This window comes from Phalangium opilio, unplaced genomic scaffold, assembly GCF_054372755.1.
Source record: "Phalangium opilio isolate 3A_F unplaced genomic scaffold, DU_Popi_V2 ptg000009l_1, whole genome shotgun sequence".
Lineage (NCBI taxonomy): Eukaryota > Metazoa > Arthropoda > Arachnida > Opiliones > Phalangiidae > Phalangium > Phalangium opilio.
Genome location: NW_028324146.1, coordinates 13,143,510 through 13,152,963, shown reverse-complemented (window position 1 = coordinate 13,152,963; position 9,454 = coordinate 13,143,510). Strand labels below are relative to the sequence as shown.

General features: G+C 38.8%; 11 non-coding genes and 26 pseudogenes across 11 annotated transcripts; all 37 read right to left on the bottom strand.

Annotated features, from left to right (window-relative positions):
• Positions 1 to 87: 87 nt before the first annotated feature.
• Positions 88 to 206, bottom strand: LOC149715543 (5S ribosomal RNA; annotated as a pseudogene).
• Positions 207 to 343: 137 nt separating this feature from the next.
• LOC149715542 (5S ribosomal RNA) lies at positions 344 to 461 on the bottom strand (annotated as a pseudogene).
• Positions 462 to 598: 137 nt separating this feature from the next.
• Positions 599 to 717, bottom strand: LOC149715541 (5S ribosomal RNA; annotated as a pseudogene).
• Positions 718 to 854: 137 nt separating this feature from the next.
• On the bottom strand, positions 855 to 973 carry LOC149715540 (5S ribosomal RNA; annotated as a pseudogene).
• Positions 974 to 1,109: 136 nt separating this feature from the next.
• On the bottom strand, positions 1,110 to 1,228 carry LOC149715539 (5S ribosomal RNA). Its single transcript, XR_016371955.1, has one exon. It is a non-coding gene; the product is annotated as a 5S ribosomal RNA (ribosomal RNA).
• A 137-nt stretch (positions 1,229 to 1,365) lies between these two features.
• On the bottom strand, positions 1,366 to 1,483 carry LOC149715538 (5S ribosomal RNA; annotated as a pseudogene).
• A 137-nt stretch (positions 1,484 to 1,620) lies between these two features.
• LOC149715537 (5S ribosomal RNA) lies at positions 1,621 to 1,739 on the bottom strand (annotated as a pseudogene).
• Positions 1,740 to 1,876: 137 nt separating this feature from the next.
• Positions 1,877 to 1,995, bottom strand: LOC149715536 (5S ribosomal RNA; annotated as a pseudogene).
• A 136-nt stretch (positions 1,996 to 2,131) lies between these two features.
• On the bottom strand, positions 2,132 to 2,250 carry LOC149715535 (5S ribosomal RNA; annotated as a pseudogene).
• Positions 2,251 to 2,372: 122 nt separating this feature from the next.
• Positions 2,373 to 2,491, bottom strand: LOC149715534 (5S ribosomal RNA). The gene has a single exon (XR_016372385.1). It is a non-coding gene; the product is annotated as a 5S ribosomal RNA (ribosomal RNA).
• Positions 2,492 to 2,628: 137 nt separating this feature from the next.
• LOC149715533 (5S ribosomal RNA) lies at positions 2,629 to 2,747 on the bottom strand (annotated as a pseudogene).
• A 135-nt stretch (positions 2,748 to 2,882) lies between these two features.
• On the bottom strand, positions 2,883 to 3,001 carry LOC149715532 (5S ribosomal RNA; annotated as a pseudogene).
• A 137-nt stretch (positions 3,002 to 3,138) lies between these two features.
• On the bottom strand, positions 3,139 to 3,257 carry LOC149715531 (5S ribosomal RNA). The gene has a single exon (XR_016372189.1). It is a non-coding gene; the product is annotated as a 5S ribosomal RNA (ribosomal RNA).
• Positions 3,258 to 3,394: 137 nt separating this feature from the next.
• On the bottom strand, positions 3,395 to 3,513 carry LOC149715530 (5S ribosomal RNA). The gene has a single exon (XR_016374142.1). It is a non-coding gene; the product is annotated as a 5S ribosomal RNA (ribosomal RNA).
• A 137-nt stretch (positions 3,514 to 3,650) lies between these two features.
• LOC149715529 (5S ribosomal RNA) lies at positions 3,651 to 3,768 on the bottom strand (annotated as a pseudogene).
• Positions 3,769 to 3,905: 137 nt separating this feature from the next.
• LOC149715528 (5S ribosomal RNA) lies at positions 3,906 to 4,024 on the bottom strand (annotated as a pseudogene).
• A 137-nt stretch (positions 4,025 to 4,161) lies between these two features.
• Positions 4,162 to 4,280, bottom strand: LOC149715527 (5S ribosomal RNA; annotated as a pseudogene).
• Positions 4,281 to 4,417: 137 nt separating this feature from the next.
• Positions 4,418 to 4,536, bottom strand: LOC149715526 (5S ribosomal RNA). Its single transcript, XR_016371928.1, has one exon. It is a non-coding gene; the product is annotated as a 5S ribosomal RNA (ribosomal RNA).
• Positions 4,537 to 4,673: 137 nt separating this feature from the next.
• On the bottom strand, positions 4,674 to 4,791 carry LOC149715525 (5S ribosomal RNA; annotated as a pseudogene).
• Positions 4,792 to 4,928: 137 nt separating this feature from the next.
• On the bottom strand, positions 4,929 to 5,047 carry LOC149715524 (5S ribosomal RNA; annotated as a pseudogene).
• Positions 5,048 to 5,184: 137 nt separating this feature from the next.
• On the bottom strand, positions 5,185 to 5,303 carry LOC149715523 (5S ribosomal RNA). The gene has a single exon (XR_016371908.1). It is a non-coding gene; the product is annotated as a 5S ribosomal RNA (ribosomal RNA).
• Positions 5,304 to 5,440: 137 nt separating this feature from the next.
• Positions 5,441 to 5,559, bottom strand: LOC149715522 (5S ribosomal RNA). The gene has a single exon (XR_016371880.1). It is a non-coding gene; the product is annotated as a 5S ribosomal RNA (ribosomal RNA).
• Positions 5,560 to 5,696: 137 nt separating this feature from the next.
• Positions 5,697 to 5,814, bottom strand: LOC149715521 (5S ribosomal RNA; annotated as a pseudogene).
• A 137-nt stretch (positions 5,815 to 5,951) lies between these two features.
• On the bottom strand, positions 5,952 to 6,070 carry LOC149715520 (5S ribosomal RNA; annotated as a pseudogene).
• A 136-nt stretch (positions 6,071 to 6,206) lies between these two features.
• Positions 6,207 to 6,325, bottom strand: LOC149715519 (5S ribosomal RNA; annotated as a pseudogene).
• A 122-nt stretch (positions 6,326 to 6,447) lies between these two features.
• LOC149715518 (5S ribosomal RNA) lies at positions 6,448 to 6,566 on the bottom strand. The gene has a single exon (XR_016372384.1). It is a non-coding gene; the product is annotated as a 5S ribosomal RNA (ribosomal RNA).
• A 137-nt stretch (positions 6,567 to 6,703) lies between these two features.
• On the bottom strand, positions 6,704 to 6,822 carry LOC149715517 (5S ribosomal RNA; annotated as a pseudogene).
• Positions 6,823 to 6,957: 135 nt separating this feature from the next.
• LOC149715516 (5S ribosomal RNA) lies at positions 6,958 to 7,076 on the bottom strand (annotated as a pseudogene).
• A 137-nt stretch (positions 7,077 to 7,213) lies between these two features.
• Positions 7,214 to 7,332, bottom strand: LOC149715515 (5S ribosomal RNA). The gene has a single exon (XR_016371873.1). It is a non-coding gene; the product is annotated as a 5S ribosomal RNA (ribosomal RNA).
• Positions 7,333 to 7,469: 137 nt separating this feature from the next.
• LOC149715514 (5S ribosomal RNA) lies at positions 7,470 to 7,588 on the bottom strand. The gene has a single exon (XR_016371861.1). It is a non-coding gene; the product is annotated as a 5S ribosomal RNA (ribosomal RNA).
• Positions 7,589 to 7,725: 137 nt separating this feature from the next.
• Positions 7,726 to 7,843, bottom strand: LOC149715513 (5S ribosomal RNA; annotated as a pseudogene).
• Positions 7,844 to 7,980: 137 nt separating this feature from the next.
• On the bottom strand, positions 7,981 to 8,099 carry LOC149715512 (5S ribosomal RNA; annotated as a pseudogene).
• Positions 8,100 to 8,235: 136 nt separating this feature from the next.
• Positions 8,236 to 8,354, bottom strand: LOC149715511 (5S ribosomal RNA; annotated as a pseudogene).
• Positions 8,355 to 8,476: 122 nt separating this feature from the next.
• On the bottom strand, positions 8,477 to 8,595 carry LOC149715510 (5S ribosomal RNA). Its single transcript, XR_016372383.1, has one exon. It is a non-coding gene; the product is annotated as a 5S ribosomal RNA (ribosomal RNA).
• Positions 8,596 to 8,732: 137 nt separating this feature from the next.
• On the bottom strand, positions 8,733 to 8,851 carry LOC149715509 (5S ribosomal RNA; annotated as a pseudogene).
• A 135-nt stretch (positions 8,852 to 8,986) lies between these two features.
• Positions 8,987 to 9,105, bottom strand: LOC149715508 (5S ribosomal RNA; annotated as a pseudogene).
• A 136-nt stretch (positions 9,106 to 9,241) lies between these two features.
• On the bottom strand, positions 9,242 to 9,360 carry LOC149715507 (5S ribosomal RNA; annotated as a pseudogene).
• Between the last annotated feature and the right edge of the window lie 94 nt (positions 9,361 to 9,454).

The window sequence follows — 9,454 nt, the reverse complement described above, 5'->3', positions numbered from 1 at the left end:
ATCATCTTTTTAAAACAATAACAAAAAGAAAATATGTTTGCTTTTTTCATATCTAGTGGAATTTAAAAGAGGAAAAAAAAGTGAAAAAGCCAACGGCACGCAGTGTTTCTAAGTGGTCTCCCTCCCAAGTACTGACTGCGCTCGCCGATGCTTAACTTCGGTGATCTGACGAGATCTGGTGTTTTCAGCGTGATATGGCCGTTGCCGAGAGTGCTAGATAATAATTCGAATTTAAATTAAGTGAGACAAATTAACCTTCATCTTTTTAAAACAATAACAAAAAGAAAATATGTTTGCTTTTTTCATATCTATTGGAATTTATAAGAGGAAAAAAAAGTGAAAAAGCCAACGGCACGCAGTGTCCTAAGTGGTCTCCCTCCCAAGTACTGACTGCGCTCGACGCTGCTGAACTTCGGTGATCCGACGAGAACCGGTGTTTTCAGCGTGATATGGCTGTTGCCGAGAGTGCTAGATAATAATTCGAATTTAAATTAAGTGAGACAAATTGACCTTCATCTTTTTAAAACAATAACAAAAAGAAAATATGTTTGCTTTTTTCATATCTATAGGAATTTAAAAGAGGAAAAAAAAGTGAAAAAGCCAACGGCACGCAGTGTTCCTAAGTGGTCTCCCTCCCAAGTACTGACTGCGCTCGACGCTGCTTAACTTCGGTGATCGGACGTGAACCGGTGATTTCAGCGTGATATGGTCGTTGCCGAGAGTGCTAGATAATAATTCGAATGTGAATTAAGTGAGACAAATTAACCTTCATCTTTTTAAAACAATAACAAAAAGAAAATATGTTTGCTTTTTTCATATCTATTGGAACTTAAAAGAGGAAAAAAAAGTGAAAAAGCCAACGGCACGCAGTGTTCCTAAGTGGTCTCCCTCCCAAGTACTGACTGCGTTCGACGCTTCTTAACTTCGGTGATCGGACGAGAACCGGTGTTTTCAGCGTGATATGGCCGTTGCCGAGAGTGCTAGATAATAATTCGAATTTAAATTAAGTGAGACAAATTAACCATCATCTTTTTAAAACAATAACAAAAAGAAAATATGTTTGCTTTTTTCATATCTATTGGAATTTAAAAGAGGAAAAAAAGTGAAAAAGCCAACGGCACGCAGTGTTCCTAAGTGGTCTCCCTCCCAAGTACTGACTGCGCTCGACGCTGCTTAACTTCGGTGATCGGACGAGAACCGGTGTTTTCAGCGTGATATGGCCGTTGCCGAGAGTGCAAGATAATAATTCGAATTTAAATTAAGTGAGACAAATTAACCATCATCTTTTTAAAACAATAACAAAAAGAAAATATGTTTGCTTTTTTCATATCTATTGGAATTTATAAGAGTAAAAAAAAGTGAAAGAGCCAACGGCACGCAGTGTCCTAAGTGGTCTCCCTCCCAAGTACTGACTGCGCTCGACGCTGCTGAACTTCGGTGATCCGACGAGAACCGGTGTTTTCAGCGTGATATGGCCGTTGCCGAGAGTGCTAGATAATAATTCGAATTTAAATTAAGTGAGACAAATTGACCTTCATCTTTTTAAAACAATAACAAAAAGAAAATATGTTTGCTTTTTTCATATCTATTGGAACTTAAAAGAGGAAAAAAAAGTGAAAAAGCCAACGGCACGCAGTGTTCCTAAGTGGTCTCCCTCCCAAGTACTGACTGCGTTCGACGCTTCTTAACTTCGGTGATCGGACGAGAACCGGTGTTTTCAGCGTGATATGGCCGTTGCCGAGAGTGCTAGATAATAATTCGAATTTAAATTAAGTGAGACAAATTAACCATCATCTTTTTAAAACAATAACAAAAATAAAATATGTCTGCTTTTTTCATATCTATTGGAATTTAAAAGAGGAAAAAAAAGTGAAAAAGCCAACGGCACGCAGTGTTCCTAAGTGGTCTCCCTCCCAAGTACTGACTGCGCTCGACACTGCTTAACTTCGGTGATCGGACGAGAACCGGTGTTTTCAGCGTTATATGGCCGTTGCCGAGAGTGCTAGATAATAATTCGAATTTAAATTAAGTGAGACAAATTGACCTTCATCTTTTTGAAACAATAACAAAAAGAAAATATGTTTGCTTTTTTCATATCTATAGGAATTTAAAAGAGGAAAAAAAGTGAAAAAGCCAACGGCACGCAGTGTTCCTTAGTGGTCTCCCTCCCAAGTACTGACTGCGCTCGACGCTGCTAAACTTCGGTGATCGGACGAGAACCGGTGTTTTCAGCGTGACATGGCTGTTGCCGAGAGTGCTATTTAATAATTCGAATTTAATTAACCTTCATCTTTATAAATCAATAAGAAAGAGAAGATTTGTTTGCTTTTTTCATATCTCATGGAATTTAAAAGAGGAAAAAAAAGTGAAAAAGCCAACGGCACGCAGTGTTCCTAAGTGGTCTCCCTCCCAAGTACTGACTGCGCTCGACGCTGCTTAACTTCGGTGATCGGACGAGAACCGGTGTTTTCAGCGTGATATAGCCGTTGCCGAGAGTGCAAGATAATAATTCGAATTTAAATTAAGTGAGACAAATTAACCATCATCTTTTTAAAACAATAACAAAAAGAAAATATGTTTGCTTTTTTCATATCTATTGGAATTTAAAAGAGGAAAAAAAAGTGAAAAAGCCAACGGCACGCAGTGTTCCTTAGTGGTCTCCATCCCAAGTACTGACTGCGCTCGATGCTGCTTAACTTCGGTGATCGGACGAGAACCGGTGTTTTCAGCGTGATATGGCCGTTGCCGAGAGTGCTAGATAATAATTCGAATTTAAATTAAGTGAGACAAATTGACCTTCATCTTTTTAAAACAATAACAAAGAAAATATGTTTGCTTTTTTCATATCTATAGGAATTTAAAAGAGGAAAAAAAAGTGAAAAAGCCAACGGCACGCAGTGTTCCTAAGTGGTCTCCCTCCCAAGTACTGACTGCGCTCGACGCTGCTTAGATTCGGTGATCGGACGAGAACCGGTGATTTCAGCGTGATATGGTCGTTGCCGAGAGTGCTAGATAATAATTCGAATTTAAATTAAGTGAGACAAATTAACCATCATCTTTTTAAAACAATAACAAAAATAAAATATGTTTGCTTTTTTCATATCTATTGGAATTTAAAAGAGGAAAAAAAAGTGAAAAAGCCAACAGCACGCAGTGTTCCTAAGTGGTCTCCCTCCCAAGTACTGACTGCGCTCGACGCTGCTTAACTTCGGTGATCGGACGAGAACCGGTGTTTTCAGCGTGATATGGCCGTTGCCGAGAGTGCAAGATAATAATTCGAATTTAAATTAAGTGAGACAAATTAACCATCATCTTTTTAAAACAATAACAAAAATAAAATATGTTTGCTTTTTTCATATCTATTGGAATTTAAAAGAGGAAAAAAAAGTGAAAAAGCCAACAGCACGCAGTGTTCCTAAGTGGTCTCCCTCCCAAGTACTGACTGCGCTCGACGCTGCTTAACTTCGGTGATCGGACGAGAACCGGTGTTTTCAGCGTGATATGGCCGTTGCTGAGAGTGCAAGATAATAATTCGAATTTAAATTAAGTGAGACAAATTAACCATCATCTTTTTAAAACAATAACAAAAAGAAAATATGTTTGCTTTTTTCATATCTATTGGAATTTATAAGAGGAAAAAAAAGTGAAAAAGCCAACGGCACGCAGTGTCCTAAGTGGTCTCCCTCCCAAGTACTGACTGCGCTCGACGCTGCTGAACTTCGGTGATCCGACGAGAACCGGTGTTTTCAGCGTGATATGGCTGTTGCCGAGAGTGCTAGATAATAATTCGAATTTAAATTAAGTGAGACAAATTGACCTTCATCTTTTTAAAACAATAACAAAAAGAAAATATGTTTGCTTTTTTCATATCTATAGGAATTTAAAAGAGGAAAAAAAAGTGAAAAAGCCAACGGCACGCAGTGTTCCTAAGTGGTCTCCCTCCCAAGTACTGACTGCGCTCGACGCTGCTTAACTTCGGTGATCGGACGAGAACCGGTGATTTCAGCGTGATATGGTCGTTGCCGAGAGTGCTAGATAATAATTCGAATGTAAATTAAGTGAGACAAATTAACCTTCATCTTTTTAAAACAATAACAAAAAGAAAATATGTTTGCTTTTTTCATATCTATTGGAACTTAAAAGAGGAAAAAAAAGTGAAAAAGCCAACGGCACGCAGTGTTCCTAAGTGGTCTCCCTCCCAAGTACTGACTGCGTTCGACGCTTCTTAACTTCGGTGATCGGACGAGAACCGGTGTTTTCAGCGTGATATGGCCGTTGCCGAGAGTGCTAGATAATAATTCGAATTTAAATTAAGTGAGACAAATTAACCATCATCTTTTTAAAACAATAACAAAAAGAAAATATGTTTGCTTTTTTCATATCTATTGGAATTTAAAAGAGGAAAAAAAAGTGAAAAAGCCAACGGCACGCAGTGTTCCTAAGTGGTCTCCCTCCCAAGTACTGACTGCGCTCGACGCTGCTTAACTTCGGTGATCGGACGAGAACCGGTGTTTTCAGCGTGATATGGCCGTTGCCGAGAGTGCAAGATAATAATTCGAATTTAAATTAAGTGAGACAAATTAACCATCATCTTTTTAAAACAATAACAAAAAGAAAATATGTTTGCTTGTTTCATATCTATTGGAATTTATAAGAGGAAAAAAAAGTGAAAAAGCCAACGGCACGCAGTGTCCTAAGTGGTCTCCCTCCCAAGTACTGACTGCGCTCGACGCTGCTGAACTTCGGTGATCCGACGAGAACCGGTGTTTTCAGCGTGATATGGCCGTTGCCGAGAGTGCTAGATAATAATTCGAATTTAAATTAAGTGAGACAAATTGACCTTCATCTTTTTAAAACAATAACAAAAAGAAAATATGTTTGCTTTTTTCATATCTATAGGAATTTAAAAGAGGAAAAAAAAGTGAAAAAGCCAACGGCACGCAGTGTTCCTAAGTGGTCTCCCTCCCAAGTACTGACTGCGCTCGACGCTGCTTAACTTCGGTGATCGGACGAGAACCGGTGATTTCAGCGTGATATGGTCGTTGCCGAGAGTGCTAGATAATAATTCGAATGTAAATTAAGTGAGACAAATTAACCTTCATCTTTTTAAAACAATAACAAAAAGAAAATATGTTTGCTTTTTTCATATCTATTGGAACTTAAAAGAGGAAAAAAAAGTGAAAAAGCCAACGGCACGCAGTGTTCCTAAGTGGTCTCCCTCCCAAGTACTGACTGCGCTCGACGCTGCTTAACTTCGGTGATCGGACGAGAACCGGTGTTTTCAGCGTGATATGGCCGTTGCCGAGAGTGCTAGATAATAATTCGAATTTAAATTAAGTGAGACAAATTAACCATCATCTTTTTAAAACAATAACAAAAAGAAAATATGTTTGCTTTTTTCATATCTATTGGAATTTAAAAGAGGAAAAAAAATTGAAAAAGCCAACGGCACGCAGTGTTCCTAAGTGGTCTCCCTCCCAAGTACTGACTGCGCTCGACGCTGCTTAACTTCGGTGATCGGACGAGAACCGGTGTTTTCAGCGTGATATGGCCGTTGCCGAGAGTGCAAGATAATAATTCGAATTTAAATTAAGTGAGACAAATTAACCATCATCTTTTTAAAACAATAACAAAAAGAAAATATGTTTGCTTTTTTCATATCTATTGGAATTTATAAGAGGAAAAAAAAGTGAAAAAGCCAACGGCACGCAGTGTCCTAAGTGGTCTCCCTCCCAAGTACTGACTGCGCTCGACGCTGCTGAACTTCGGTGATCCGACGAGAACCGGTGTTTTCAGCGTGATATGGCCGTTGCCGAGAGTGCTAGATAATAATTCGAATTTAAATTAAGTGAGACAAATTGACCTTCATCTTTTTAAAACAATAACAAAAAGAAAATATGTTTGCTTTTTTCATATCTATTGGAACTTAAAAGAGGAAAAAAAAGTGAAAAAGCCAACGGCACGCAGTGTTCCTAAGTGGTCTCCCTCCCAAGTACTGACTGCGCTCGACACTGCTTAACTTCGGTGATCGGACGAGAACCGGTGTTTTCAGCGTTATATGGCCGTTGCCGAGAGTGCTAGATAATAATTCGAATTTAAATTAAGTGAGACAAATTGACCTTCATCTTTTTGAAACAATAACAAAAAGAAAATATGTTTGCTTTTTTCATATCTATAGGAATTTAAAAGAGGAAAAAAAGTGAAAAAGCCAACGGCACGCAGTGTTCCTTAGTGGTCTCCCTCCCAAGTACTGACTGCGCTCGACGCTGCTAAACTTCGGTGATCGGACGAGAACCGGTGTTTTCAGCGTGACATGGCTGTTGCCGAGAGTGCTATTTAATAATTCGAATTTAATTAACCTTCATCTTTATAAATCAATAAGAAAGAGAAGATTTGTTTGCTTTTTTCATATCTCATGGAATTTAAAAGAGGAAAAAAAAGTGAAAAAGCCAACGGCACGCAGTGTTCCTAAGTGGTCTCCCTCCCAAGTACTGACTGCGCTCGACGCTGCTTAACTTCGGTGATCGGACGAGAACCGGTGTTTTCAGCGTGATATAGCCGTTGCCGAGAGTGCAAGATAATAATTCGAATTTAAATTAAGTGAGACAAATTAACCATCATCTTTTTAAAACAATAACAAAAAGAAAATATGTTTGCTTTTTTCATATCTATTGGAATTTAAAAGAGGAAAAAAAAGTGAAAAAGCCAACGGCACGCAGTGTTCCTTAGTGGTCTCCATCCCAAGTACTGACTGCGCTCGATGCTGCTTAACTTCGGTGATCGGACGAGAACCGGTGTTTTCAGCGTGATATGGCCGTTGCCGAGAGTGCTAGATAATAATTCGAATTTAAATTAAGTGAGACAAATTGACCTTCATCTTTTTAAAACAATAACAAAGAAAATATGTTTGCTTTTTTCATATCTATAGGAATTTAAAAGAGGAAAAAAAAGTGAAAAAGCCAACGGCACGCAGTGTTCCTAAGTGGTCTCCCTCCCAAGTACTGACTGCGCTCGACGCTGCTTAACTTCGGTGATCGGACGAGAACCGGTGATTTCAGCGTGATATGGTCGTTGCCGAGAGTGCTAGATAATAATTCGAATGTAAATTAAGTGAGACAAATTAACCTTCATCTTTTTAAAACAATAACAAAAAGAAAATATGTTTGCTTTTTTCATATCTATTGGAACTTAAAAGAGGAAAAAAAAGTGAAAAAGCCAACGGCACGCAGTGTTCCTAAGTGGTCTCCCTCCCAAGTACTGACTGCGCTCGACGCTGCTTAACTTCGGTGATCGGACGAGAACCGGTGTTTTCAGCGTGATATGGCCGTTGCCGAGAGTGCTAGATAATAATTCGAATTTAAATTAAGTGAGACAAATTAACCATCATCTTTTTAAAACAATAACAAAAAGAAAATATGTTTGCTTTTTTCATATCTATTGGAATTTAAAAGAGGAAAAAAAATTGAAAAAGCCAACGGCACGCAGTGTTCCTAAGTGGTCTCCCTCCCAAGTACTGACTGCGCTCGACGCTGCTTAACTTCGGTGATCGGACGAGAACCGGTGTTTTCAGCGTGATATGGCCGTTGCCGAGAGTGCAAGATAATAATTCGAATTTAAATTAAGTGAGACAAATTAACCATCATCTTTTTAAAACAATAACAAAAAGAAAATATGTTTGCTTTTTTCATATCTATTGGAATTTATAAGAGGAAAAAAAAGTGAAAAAGCCAACGGCACGCAGTGTCCTAAGTGGTCTCCCTCCCAAGTACTGACTGCGCTCGACGCTGCTGAACTTCGGTGATCCGACGAGAACCGGTGTTTTCAGCGTGATATGGCCGTTGCCGAGAGTGCTAGATAATAATTCGAATTTAAATTAAGTGAGACAAATTGACCTTCATCTTTTTAAAACAATAACAAAAAGAAAATATGTTTGCTTTTTTCATATCTATTGGAACTTAAAAGAGGAAAAAAAAGTGAAAAAGCCAACGGCACGCAGTGTTCCTAAGTGGTCTCCCTCCCAAGTACTGACTGCGCTCGACACTGCTTAACTTCGGTGATCGGACGAGAACCGGTGTTTTCAGCGTTATATGGCCGTTGCCGAGAGTGCTAGATAATAATTCGAATTTAAATTAAGTGAGACAAATTGACCTTCATCTTTTTGAAACAATAACAAAAAGAAAATATGTTTGCTTTTTTCATATCTATAGGAATTTAAAAGAGGAAAAAAAGTGAAAAAGCCAACGGCACGCAGTGTTCCTTAGTGGTCTCCCTCCCAAGTACTGACTGCGCTCGACGCTGCTAAACTTCGGTGATCGGACGAGAACCGGTGTTTTCAGCGTGACATGGCTGTTGCCGAGAGTGCTATTTAATAATTCGAATTTAATTAACCTTCATCTTTATAAATCAATAAGAAAGAGAAGATTTGTTTGCTTTTTTCATATCTCATGGAATTTAAAAGAGGAAAAAAAAGTGAAAAAGCCAACGGCACGCAGTGTTCCTAAGTGGTCTCCCTCCCAAGTACTGACTGCGCTCGACGCTGCTTAACTTCGGTGATCGGACGAGAACCGGTGTTTTCAGCGTGATATAGCCGTTGCCGAGAGTGCAAGATAATAATTCGAATTTAAATTAAGTGAGACAAATTAACCATCATCTTTTTAAAACAATAACAAAAAGAAAATATGTTTGCTTTTTTCATATCTATTGGAATTTAAAAGAGGAAAAAAAAGTGAAAAAGCCAACGGCACGCAGTGTTCCTTAGTGGTCTCCATCCCAAGTACTGACTGCGCTCGATGCTGCTTAACTTCGGTGATCGGACGAGAACCGGTGTTTTCAGCGTGATATGGCCGTTGCCGAGAGTGCTAGATAATAATTCGAATTTAAATTAAGTGAGACAAATTGACCTTCATCTTTTTAAAACAATAACAAAGAAAATATGTTTGCTTTTTTCATATCTATAGGAATTTAAAAGAGGAAAAAAAAGTGAAAAAGCCAACGGCACGCAGTGTTCCTAAGTGGTCTCCCTCCCAAGTACTGACTGCGCTCGACACTGCTTAACTTCGGCGATCGGACGAGAACCGGTGTTTTCAGCGTTATATGGCCGTTGCCGAGAGTGCTAGATAATAATTCGAATTTAAATTAAGTGAGACAAATTGACCTTCATCTTTTTGAAACAATAACAAAAAGAAAATATGTTTGCTTTTTTCATATCTATAGGAATTTAAAAGAGGAAAAAAAGTGAAAAAGCCAACGGCACGCAGTGTTCCTTAGTGGTCTCCCTCCCAAGTACTGACTGCGCTCGACGCTGCTAAACTTCGGTGATCGGACGAGAACCGGTGTTTTCAGCGTGACATGGCTGTTGCCGAGAGTGCTATTTAATAATTCGAATTTAATTAACCTTCATCTTTATAAATCAATAAGAAAGAGAAGATTTGTTTGCTTTTTTCATATCTCATGG